This window comes from Sylvia atricapilla, chromosome 2 (genome assembly GCF_009819655.1).
Source record: "Sylvia atricapilla isolate bSylAtr1 chromosome 2, bSylAtr1.pri, whole genome shotgun sequence".
Classification (NCBI taxonomy): domain Eukaryota; kingdom Metazoa; phylum Chordata; class Aves; order Passeriformes; family Sylviidae; genus Sylvia; species Sylvia atricapilla.
The window spans coordinates 107,134,947-107,147,364 of NC_089141.1; the positions used below are offsets into that span (position 1 = coordinate 107,134,947).

The following is a 12,418-nucleotide window of genomic DNA, read 5'->3' on the forward strand; positions in this document are numbered from 1 at the left end:
CTCAGCTTCTGCTTTCAGAGACAAATAGAGGGGGAAATCTTTTTAGATAATTTCCCATAGGAATCAAGTCTAAGTTTTCACATCACCAGTACGTGACATGATAAACAATCACTTTCGGGACATCATGAAGAGGTCATAATAGGCTTTACGTAATTTCTATTATTTGTACAATTTAAAGTTATTCTCTCAAGAAATAAAATCAAGTCCTAAACAGAAGGAACAGGTTACTCAGCAGTTTAATTAGTTTTGCAGATCATATGAGTTATTTGCTTTGGTAACTGCCCACTGGCTTCTTGGTTACTGGCAAAGCTAGAAAGAAATATCAGGCCACAAACCTTTATTCTCCCCACAATTCTTCCATTTCTTTGGTCATCAGTGTTCTCTGAAGAATTGTTCACAGTGTGATTGTCAGTGCTTTCCTCCTCTACAATAATATAAACGTTTGTATTAACTTTCTTCTGATTCATGCAAATCAGAAAAATATCAAAGAAAAGCAGAAAAAAATTGTTCTTCAGATTACTTTTGAAGTAGAAGTCACTACATAAAACTTGAAAATCACTCAGCATAATTAGTAAAACTTGATGCTCAGCCTGAAAGGACTATTTTATATTTTAACCTCTCCATATAATGTTCTGATATTACTCTCCCGATGCTCGATTTCTAAGAACAGAACACTTAAGGCAGTGACGATATATAAAATATTCTTACTTGACACTCACAGTTTCCTCTTGCTGATAGGAGACAATGTCTTGCACACTTATTTGTAAGTATATTCTAAGTAAGTAATTTGGTAAAGCTGACTTTTAGGGCAGGAGTTATGGTTCAGCATGAATCTTATTCCATAGAAACAATTCTGGGAAAGGAAAAACTTTCCATCTCAGTTGATGTTTTTGTGTTTAAATTTTCCTATACTCTCTGTATGAATCATATAAATTTCAAACTTAATATCAAAACTTCCAGATCACTGGATAATGGAAAAGCATTTAAGCATCCCTTCTGTACAAGCTATTTCCATTATAATATTGAAAATAAATAACATAGCTTCTTCATTATAAAAGCTCTGGTCTGTGTTATACCACACTTGTTATTTTTTTTTTTCAAGAAAACCATTCTAGATTATTCCAAAATTTCTAAAATAAAAGTAGTCCTACACATATAGGACACTCAACTTCATGTTCCCCAGCTTTTCCAAAGGAATATATAGTTCTCATAAACTGCCATCAAAACTGCAAGGAGCTTCTAGATTTACATCTTCAGCACCCTTACAGTGTTCAGCAATTAGCACATTTCACCTACAATTATCTCTTTGTGAATGGAATGAGGAAATGTCAGCTGGAAAAGATGGGGAAGAATTCTGAGAAGCTTCTTGGTTGAAGTGAGGCACAGGGCACCTAAAGTAGTTGCCTGAGAGATAATAAAATTACCATGACCTTGGCACTGCACAACCGGAACTGCTCTTAGCAGGATGCAGTCCTGCTTAGAGAAAGTCCTTCTCATGGACTTCCTCCAACACATAACTGGGGAAAGTATTAATTTCTTTCAAATCATTAACAATTAATAATGGGAATTGCCCCTCAAATTTCATTACCTCTCAAGATTAACTTTACCAACTATGAACAAGGACTCTGTTGTCCAGTATTTTTATAATATTGTTTAGAAAACTTATATCTGTCTTTAGAATGGCCAGTTCTTAGGAACTGTATTCTTACCCTGCTGAATGATGGTCTCTTTCTGAGTAGTCTCCTCTGTCTATAGACCAAAAGAAAAACAAAAACAAAAACAAAAAAACCCTCTTTCAAAATTGTTTAAAGAAAAATATTTAACTATTTCAACTATTTACTATTAACTATTTAACTATTTTAACTATTTACTATTAACTAAGGTTTAACTATTAACACCTACATGTGTTTCTCCCTCCACCAAAAACCACCCCAAACAACAACTTTGCATTTACAGGATAGTCACACACATATCAAACTGAAGTTAGCTATAGAACCAAATTCTTTCAGAGACCAGAAACTTAAAAGGCCTTTACCTCTCCAGTTTCCAAAGGGCTACTACGACTGCTGGTCTCTCCCTCAGATACTTTATGATTCTTTTCATTTTCAATTTTTTCCTCTTTTTCCTCTTCTTTTTCTGTTCCTTCTCCTGCTTCATCTTCTTTGGTTTCCTCTTTTCCTTTTATTTCTTCTACTTCTTCTACTTCTTCTTCTTCTTCTTCTACTTCTTCTACTTCTTCTTCTTCTTCTTCTTCTTCTGTTTCTTCTTCTTCCTCCTCATCATCATCTATTTCTTCATCTCCAGACAAGTTTTGTTCCTTGGACAAAATTGCCAAAACATAATTTTGAATCTCAAGCTGTACAATGATCATAATCCTCATCTTATACCAGTTCATCACATATCAAAATTTGACTAAGAACAGGAAAACTCAAAAGGAAATATTCTGAGGAGTAGATAGAATAAGAACAGACACAGGAGACCTCAATCAAAATTTGCTAGTTTTAGTATATTTAAAAAAAAACCCTGACCTCCAGGGAACATTAGGAGTGTAGCTGACTAATGTTTCACCAACATGTGCCTCCTCAAAGGAAAAGCAATGAAAACAACTCCTTTTTGGAAAGAAAGAATTTCTTTTAAATGTTTGAAATGAGCATAATTGACACAAAAAGTAGTAATTCCAACACTGAAAAAAAATCAAATCTTTTTCTCAAGAAAATTAATGAAGAAATGCCAGATACAATGCTTTGATTGATGTCATTCAATACAGACATTCTAATTTGAATTTAAGTTATTTTCAGTCTAAGATGAAACTCCAGTATAGTAAAAATAAAATGGCCAAAGACATTATAAAATAAATATTTAAAAGCACGAATGTTATTTTTGTGAAAGATGTAGAAAAATTATATCCTTCTTACTCCCTTCAATCAGATTGTCATTATTATGCCAGTATGTACTTACAAAAGCATAAAATACAATATTTAAATAAGAAAAATTCTCCTTCCTGTTGCAGAAATATAAGGGCCTAAACCAAGGGCTTCTAAGGTCAAATCTAGTGAAGGCACATCACTGCCCAGAAGGAGAACATTTCTGTTCCACTGCAGCCAATAGGAACTGGTGGGAAGTATCTGCACACTCTTTTGGAAGTGTGGTAAAGGAATGAGTCTTACATTTAACTCCTTCCTAGACCTGGTTCCAAATGTTGTGTCCTATCTTTTGTTAAGGCTTTTTCCCTATTCTCTCTTACTTTTTTTTATTTTTTCCTGTTGTCTCCCCAGCTGTTTTCATGGTCATTAGAAGGTAATTTGCTGGTGAGGAGGAGACCACCAGTGAATGTTTCTAGAAGTTGGAACACAGAGACCTTTGGTGGAACTCCTCTGCTAAGCCCAACTCACATATCCCAGGAATCCGAGGCATCCTTACAGGGGACTTATGGAAAACTGCATCATTCTGGACCCCAGCTCACAGCCTACAACACCTAAAATCACACTAGATTAATTTATTTCAGCAACTGAGCCATGCTCTTCATCCAAAATAAAAAAGGTGGAGGAGAGAGATGCTCCTTTTACTCAGAGGAAACAACCTGTTTAACTAAACAGCTTCCCAGACTGACCCCGTTTCCATTCACTGCAGCTTTTCACACGTGTCATCTCATCTGTTCAACTCCTAAAATAGCACACTTTGCATCATAATTCTGATAGCACAGTTCTATTACTGTTACTTCTGCTTGCCCATTTACAGGCATATTTTGGAGATTTTACCAATGGTAGGGAATGGTCTGAGAGTGTCATACTACAGATGTGCTTCTACCTTAAAGGATGAATCATCTGACCATTCAAACTTATACCTGAAGAATTTATTAATCTAAGAATCAAGGCTACTAATTAAAGTACATATATGTGCATATGTATGTATTATATATATGTGTTATTTGCATATATTATATATACCTATAATCTCTTCTTTATTCTCTTTCATCATGCTTTAGGGGGTTTATTTTCTTATTTCATTCTGAATTCCTTTTTCATAGAAAGATAATGCTGAAAGAATACCTCTGAATTTGAGGCACAGAGAAGCTGTCTGGGCCAAGGTCACACACAGAAAGTCAAAAGTAGTAGAGAGCATACAAGTGAAATATTTCAAGCTGGTTTCATTTAGGCTTGAGGTGCCAGTTTCTTCAAGGAAAAAACCATGGTCATTACTATGAAACAGCCTTAAGCATTTTGTACATCTAGTATAATAAATCAGTACAGCAGAACAGCAGTCTAGAAAATATAACCTTGCAGATTTAACACACTAGACAGATTTTTGTAGAGCTGTTTTTGCTGATTTCTTTTCATGCATTTATTCTGCTTTTTCTGCAAATCCAGACCTTCATAACTAGACATTCTTAAACATAAATTTGCCGTTTCTAAGCTTATGGGGATAAATGACCTTACTTGCACTGGTTTTGGCAAAAGTATTGTCTTAGTGGATATAACTCAGTGAGTATAACTATCTTTTGCTAAAATGGCTGCAGCTGGCTTTTCTTTGGGCAGATTAATACAGAATAAAGACATTTCATTTTGGAATTCTCTATAAAAATGTAGTCCTATGTCCACAGGAGAGAAGGGAAAAACTTCACTGTGTTCTGTACTGTTGTCTCACCCGGTGCCATGCTCTGGCTAAAAGTCTCATTGAAGACTGAGAGATATCTCATGGTAGACCTTGCTCAAACAACAGCTGCAAACTAGGTTTCTCTGTAATTGTGTAATTGCTTCATTGTGGACCACTCCTGCTTAGACTATGGAAACAGCTCTGGCAGATGGGCTGCTCATAATTAGCATTTTAGAAGGGAAGGCTAATGGTATCTTTCCCCGTCTCCTCAAGAAGTCAAAATAATGTTTGCCACCAGCATTTTATATTTTTAGGGAAGAAAATCTCAAAGCCACTGATGGGACAAATTTAGCTGCAGATCTTTTAAAAATCTGGTGAAAACTCAGTGATGAAGAGAGCTGAAATTACTATGTGTACCACTTGAAGTGGAGAGTTCTAGGAGTTCTGGTTTACAGAGATGTTTCTGTTTCCAGTTGCTGTGGAAACTGTTAAAAATCCACAGAGAAGCTTATTAAAGAGAGTTGAGAATGAAGTAGGTAGCTACATGTCTGTTCCTGTGTGGTGTTCTGCCAAGCAGCCATAAACCAGCAATTGCTTAGCAGAGTTTTTAGTCATTTAAGGAACAGATCTCTCCATTACCTGCCCAGCTCATTAGCTTAACATGCCCAAAAGCATTCTCATGGCCCTTTTACATGTGTACAGGATAAATGGATGGTGTAAATACCAAACAGGAATTTCCCTATGAAGTAGAAGACTCTGAGTAGATGGGTGTTAGGTCCAAGGAGGTTGGGCAATGGGCATAATGCTTCATATGGGCCTGAACAATGCTCTCTTTCTGAAGCACTAGTAAAGACAAATACAAAACACATTCTATACACTATCTTCTTACTTTGATGCAGGACTGAAGAGGAACAGGCAGAGCAATCATATCCTATGCTAGCTGTCATTCTGCTCTCCAAAAACGTAGTGCTCATCCATGTCACTCCTGACCTGTCCATGCTGGGGAAAGGCACCAGGTTAACATTTTACTAAAACAGCACTGAAAGTAACAATACCAGCCCTGATCTTAAAACAGATGAGTGGAAAAAAAAACCCCAAACCCAAACAACTCAGTTTACCATTTGTGGGTTGGAGGTACATGGATGGGTAGACATGTAACATTTTCTTGATACTGCTCAGGGTGTCGAGGCATTTGATGTGAAGTGATTGGAAATACTGTCTGACAAAACTGTCAGCAAAGCTAGGATCCATACTGTGTAGTTTCTTACTAAGCAGTTCCAGCGACAGCTTAACACCTTAAAGTCCACACAGTGTTAGCCACTTGTCATCAGGTATTTGAACTGGCTTTCACTTTGTAGCTATTTATATAGAGAAGTTACTAGCTCAGCTACTCTAAGCCTTAGAGAAATATCCTTCACTTTAATGATTATTAAAGAAAGCTGTCCAGTTTAAAGACTGACAAAATTCAAAGATGTGAGTACTCAAATGAGAGATTTAGCAGCTTATCCTTCCACTTACAAGGCAGCCAAACTAAGCTTTCCTTATATATTGTCACGTAGACAAACAGAAAAGCTCAGCTAAATAACACTTACAAGAATTTCCAGTAAAAAACTGAGCCTACCATAACTTGTCTAAAAGTTAACACCTAGGCTTCTGCTAGCTTATATTGATTTCCTAATGGCATAATTTTATGTAAAGAGCACTTAACATGGGTTACCTGATACTTATTACACTCCCTTAATGCTGCTCTTGTGTAAATATCCTGGAAAACTAAGGCAGTGTTGCACTTGTAATTTCAGGCAGACTGTGCAGTGAAACCATTGGAAACTAGGTTTATGTCAGATGGGAGTTTCCATTGTTAAATGTCAAAAACTGAACTTTAAAGATAGCTATGTCTTGTAAATACGATGGAAGAAAACATTGAAGTAGCAGTTGCCACGTAGTGAGACACTGAATACCTTGGACATGTGGTGACTAATTACAACAGTGCCCTCCAATAGGATGGCATCACCCTGGGATAAAATAGTGAATACACAGCTGAAAATGGTATTGATAGAGACTGACTGAACAGACTCATTTTCCATTAAGTTTTTTTGACCCATACTTTGCTACATAATTTATTTTATTTACTATTTAGCTGAACACAACAACCTACAAGTCTCCACAGACCCGTGCACTTTTGCCATAGGCTGGCAGTGCACATAGTTTGCATTAAGAGGATTAATTGGATTACACTTATTAACCAAGGCTTTAGGTGTCATCCTGAGATTGCATACTGGCATTTATTACACAGAGTAGCCAGTAATTTTTGAGGGCATTCTCTTAAAGATTATTTCAGTTGGCTTTGGTGTAATTATTCTATGGTTTGCCAGCTTGCTGCTGTAGGTGTACCTACAGAAAGATATATCTCTGCATTCTTCTGTGAATAAAAGCAACTACTTAACAATGTATAAAATTGTAATTTAAAACTACATTCTGAAGAAGTATTTGTACTCCCAGTTTTTCACTACAAATTTAAATAGAGTTATCTAAAGGTTTTTCCTCCTAGCAACTCAGAACATATTTTTTTTTATTCTCCAAGATAAGTCAACATCTGAAATAGCTCAGATGTACTGCAGCTTTCATATACAAACCAGTTACCTTCTCATAAATATTTTCTTTCTTTGGAGAAAAAAATAGAAAATATAAATTTCCAAGCAAAAAGGGGAAAAAAAACTTCTATAGAATAAGAAATAATTTTTAAGGTGTTTTGTGAAAATCATAAAACAAGTTACAGACTGTTTACATCAAGTATAATCTCTTATGAAGTATTTTACACAATAACATAAATATCCTCTAATATTCAGAAATAACATACCAAAATAACTCCTGGGTACTTACGCAAAACAGGAGAAATATAATAAGCAACTCCAGAATATGTTGGTGTTATCTAAAAAACCTACTGTGTCTCTGGAAGATATTATGCTGTATAAAATGAATTCTTAATGCTAGCAGACACAGAGAAAAAAAAATTACTTGGGAATATTGGCCCACACTTGGATGCAGATTGTGCATATTTTCCAAATCCTTATAGAAAAAAATTTTAGTGTCTGGAGTTTGTCATGTAGCTCCCACATATTTGCAAGTGAATGAGGACAGTTACTACTTTCTGCTTTTATTGTGCACATATCTTAGAGTACTGCATGCCTCTTCCAAATCCTGTATTTTTTATTAAAATCCTGCCTTAATCATGCTGGTTTTTATTCAGTGTTTTGATAAAAATACTGGTAAAGGAAAATTTTTGCCAAAGCACCAAAGCAGGCAGGAAGGTTTTTTGAGATTCTCTGACTCTGTAAATTCCTCAAAGAGCTGGTCCATGAATCACTTCTAAAACCTCCACAGACTGCAAGACTGGGTCTCAGGGGAGAGCTCCCATTTCAAATTACTCTGATGTAGAAGTGGTCATTTTTCCACAACCATCGCTCATCTTTAAGCCCATTCTCATTTCATAGATTTTTCAAGGCACACCCAACTCAGTAATGCAACTGCAAGTGCCACCAGCTTCCCATGGAATTGTTCTCCATGTCATGCCAGCACTTGTGGAAGTTCTCTCTCAGCCACTGCAAGGCTGGCTTTAAAGCACAGATTGACTTCTTTCTGTGCCCTTGATGCAAGACATGTTCAGGTTTGCTTTGTTCTTTTTCTCCTCACGGATGATAATGAAGTGCCTTGTAAAAGAGGTTAAATTTTGCAGCACTTCTGTGTTTCTAATTATGAAAGTAGTTTTGTGCCTTGGATAGATTCTGGATAGAATGAAAGTGAAGTATTTTATATTTCCTGTAAGAAAGCCAGGCTCTGCCAGGGTGGCTCACAAGCTCCTTTTAGGTTGGTATTTATTGTTCACTTTCCAGTCAAACAGCATAGGCTCTTGTACTAACACTAGTACACAGGAGGTTTGAAATACTACTCTTCAATACTACTGTGATCTATATCCTTACAAAAGAGGTGCAGATAAAGGCTTTGTTTAATATAAAATTCTTTTTAGAGTCACCTTCGTTTCTCTCTCTCACGCTCTCCATATGATAGTACAAATACTTTGCATTTCACACAAACCACAAATGAGACTTTGTGTAAAAGGTCTGGCAGTCATGACAAATTATAAGGCTCTCAATCCACACCATTGAACCTAGCACACTCCAGCAGACAGCCCTGCAACCCACAACAGACCAAAAGAGTTATTTCTAATTTTTAAATGGTGGAGAAATAAGAAAAACAGAGTGGTAATTTTTACACTAGACATTTCAGGGCCCTGATAAGAATTATTTTCATAACTAAGCATGGGGATTTGAGATAGTAGTATTAATATTTGTTTAAATTATTATGGCATGAGGCTGACAAGCAAAAAAGCAATGACCACTATCATAAATCCTTAAAAAAAGAGAGCGATTAAGTGTACTCGCTTCTTCTTTTGGCGATAGAAAAATAAAACCTCCATCATGCTATGCAATGCAATTTTTTGATGCCAAAGCTGTATCTCCAAAATCCTTTCAATATGCAAAAAGTTAACCTCTTCGGTCTCCATTAAAACATAAATAAGTGTATAAGAATGTTACAGCTCAGTGAGTGACTTTGGATCCCAAACATGCTCAGTGCTTTACTAAGTGCTTTGGGTTTGCCATTTGTGCAAACAAAGAATTTGCTCAGTTGCTCATAGAATGCCACAGTACTAAACAGTATCACTTCCACAATTAGATATTAGATGAAAAATTTGACATTTACTTTACCCTTTGACATTTACTTTGCCCTGTTGTGGCCTTTTTACAGATCTTTAATGTTATATGAGAGAGAGGAGCTAGAAATAGTGTCATCTTGGGAGAAAATAAGCTAAAATTTATATTAAAAGATGCCTAAAGGTAAGAAAAGCTAGGAGGGAAAAACCCTAAAAGCAATGAAGACAAAAACTAGATGTCCTTTCTGCATAATTGTGAAAGGCCTTGTTCTAAGGAATATCCATGTACTCATCCAGATAAGAAACTGGAACAAAAAACATTCAGTGAAACCTAGACATTTTATTTGGTCGGAGAAGGAAGTTTTTGTTATTCAGCATCAATTATGCAAAGAGATTTACTATCTGGAGAAATGGTTTGATATGTTCAGCTATAATGGAGAAATTTATCTGCTGAAATTTTGCAGGCACAAGAGAAGAGCTGTGCTACAGAATATTCCAAGGGCACCCAGAGCACCCTCACCTCTAAGTAGAGCTGTGAGGCAGCAGCAGAGCTGCACCCCAGCCCTCTGAAAGTGCCAGAGGTGTTTGCATTGGATACCTGCTGTAAAAGGCAGCAGGTGCATCTGAAATTCTGTGAATGTCTGTGAGGCTATGCAGGGGATTCAAACTTCTGAGATGAGCTGAAGGGGGTGCCTAGAAATTCACAGGTGCCTATTAACACTTTAAGGATGTCCAGACTTCTCGTCAACTGCTGTGTTGCTGCTCTTGAATTAAACGTAGAGGTGGTTGATTGCTGGTGAACTGTAATTAATAAATCAATAAACCACTTATTATAGACTTAAACCACAGAATTGAACAGTTTTTCCACATGACAATCATTAGGGAATAAATCATGAAGAGAGAAGAAATGCTCTTTTTTCTAGTACAAGAACACAATGACATTAAATGATGCAAAAACATAAAGAGGAGTTACTTCTCCAAGCAATGTCTAAAGAAATGTAAGAATTATTTCCAGAACATGCTAAAACAGATTAAAACCTGATAGAATGAAAATCTTGTGAAGAAAATGGATGTTAAATGGAATACATATATCGCTGAACCACAAATTCCTGAAAATTATGAATATATTCATTATACTGAATGATTACAAGGGCAAAGCAACACCACATGTTTGTGCTACTCTAATATTCTATTTTTTTTCCCCAGGCACCCACCAGTAGCCACTGGTAGAAAAAAGATGGGCAGATCTTTGGTTTGGGCAATTGTCTGTTAGTTTTTTTCTCTAATGTAGGAATTTTTTGTCTATTAAAAAATAACTCAGGACTATTTCTGCCATGTTTCGTCAGTACTGCATATAAATCTCTTTGTATGCCATAATAAATATTAACGTTATATTGATTTTTCACAAAACCACAAGTAGCAAACTTCATAAACCAGAATGAGTTAAACTAAATAAAATTCCATTCGTTATGCTAATGGAGTTCCAAGGTCCCCTCAAAGCCCAGAAACACTGGCACAGAGCACAATTTATGTAACGAGTCAGTGGAAAACCCTTAGAAGTGCTGGAGTAAAGCTCTGCTTTTCCCCTACCACAGGAATATTCCACAAAACCACATAAAATCAGTTCTCAAATCAATGAATTTTCATCCAGACAAAACAAAGAAGAGGAGATTCCCATAAGTTGGCATCCTTCACTCTCGGAAAGCTTTCTGCTATCATCATATGTTAAGAGATAAACAACAAATAGTCCTCATTTGCCTAAGAATTTACATCAAACGCTGCAACCAAACAGTAAATGAAGGACCATTCCTATGTGGAATTGGAAATCCCTTCCTTTAAAATGTTCTCTTTTTTCTCTATCCCTCTCTCTAGGAAATATTTTTCACTAGAAATAACAGGGTTGTTTTGTTCTTCACAGCCCAGTTTTTTTCCAACAATGAACACTAGAACCACAAGGAAGTAGATGCCATATGCAAGAAACCCAGTTTTAAGGCTATAAAAATAGCTTCCAATACTACTCTGAGTTTAATCACAGTAGCATCCTAATCTTTCCTAAGAAATACAAAATGACACATCACAGCTCCACTTAGTTTCAAAGGGAAGTGTTTTCAGAGGAGTTCAGTGATAACACAGCACAGTGGCAAAATATCCAATGACTCCATTGTTAGAGAGAGCTGATTTCTTGGGCAGGGCATTTAACTGATCAAACATTCTCTAACAGAATATGAGGATACTTACCCTGCTCCAAAAACACATGCTGATGTCAAGACAATGTGTTCCAGAGAATTCCGAAGTTTGAAACAAATTTCACAAAAATACAGTCTGAGGTAACAGTTTGCTGCAGTTAGCATGTGACTGAAGTGATCTTACCTTCAAATGCAGTATATGGAAAGGGTGAGTGAGGCAGGAATAGGATTTACTGGCAAACTACTGATCAGGCTTTATAGAAAACAAATTCTGAAGACATTGTGTCAAAGATCGTTTAATGCCAGTATCTTACAAAAATATTAAAATGTTTCATAATCTCAACATATATATTGATCCCATTTACATTTTTATTGAATGACATTTACTCATTTTGATTCCTTTCTTCTCTCCTCATTTTCAGATAGGGTTTAAATAATTATTTTTCTGGAGCATGTCAATACTGAGATCTGTTTACAAAAATTTCTCAGACCACCCATTGGCATAATATTCAAGTAACAATGCTGTATGATGAGTCCCTATCTCTTCATTTGCCAGTTCAGTCCTTAATGGTTGAAGGAGTGATGCATCATCTTACAAAATCAATTTGCAAGATTTGTTTGCATATTTTAAGGGAACTCTAAAAGTATTAACTTTGTCTTTTCCAAACTGAATTCAGACTTTCTTCCCACTTTCTTTACTATTCCATCTGGCTTCTTGGTTTACTGTTTTTGGGAGATTATAGATAGGATTTTTTAGGAGGGAAAACCAGAAATCTCCTCCAATGATGAGAAGCTTTGGCTCTGATCCTGAAAACATATATTCCCCTTCCTGAAGTACCTCAGAATCAAGAGGACTAATGTGATGTAGTCTTTTGTAGGCAGATAAAGAATCTTTTGTGTATTGTACAATATAAACAAATAAAAAAAGTTT

General features: G+C 36.0%; 1 long non-coding RNA gene across 1 annotated transcript in view; it reads right to left on the reverse strand.

The window, feature by feature from the left end:
• LOC136358149 (uncharacterized) overlaps positions 1 to 12,418 on the reverse strand; it is a 201,175-nt gene that overhangs the window by 93,397 nt on the left and 95,360 nt on the right. The window lies entirely within an intron of this gene.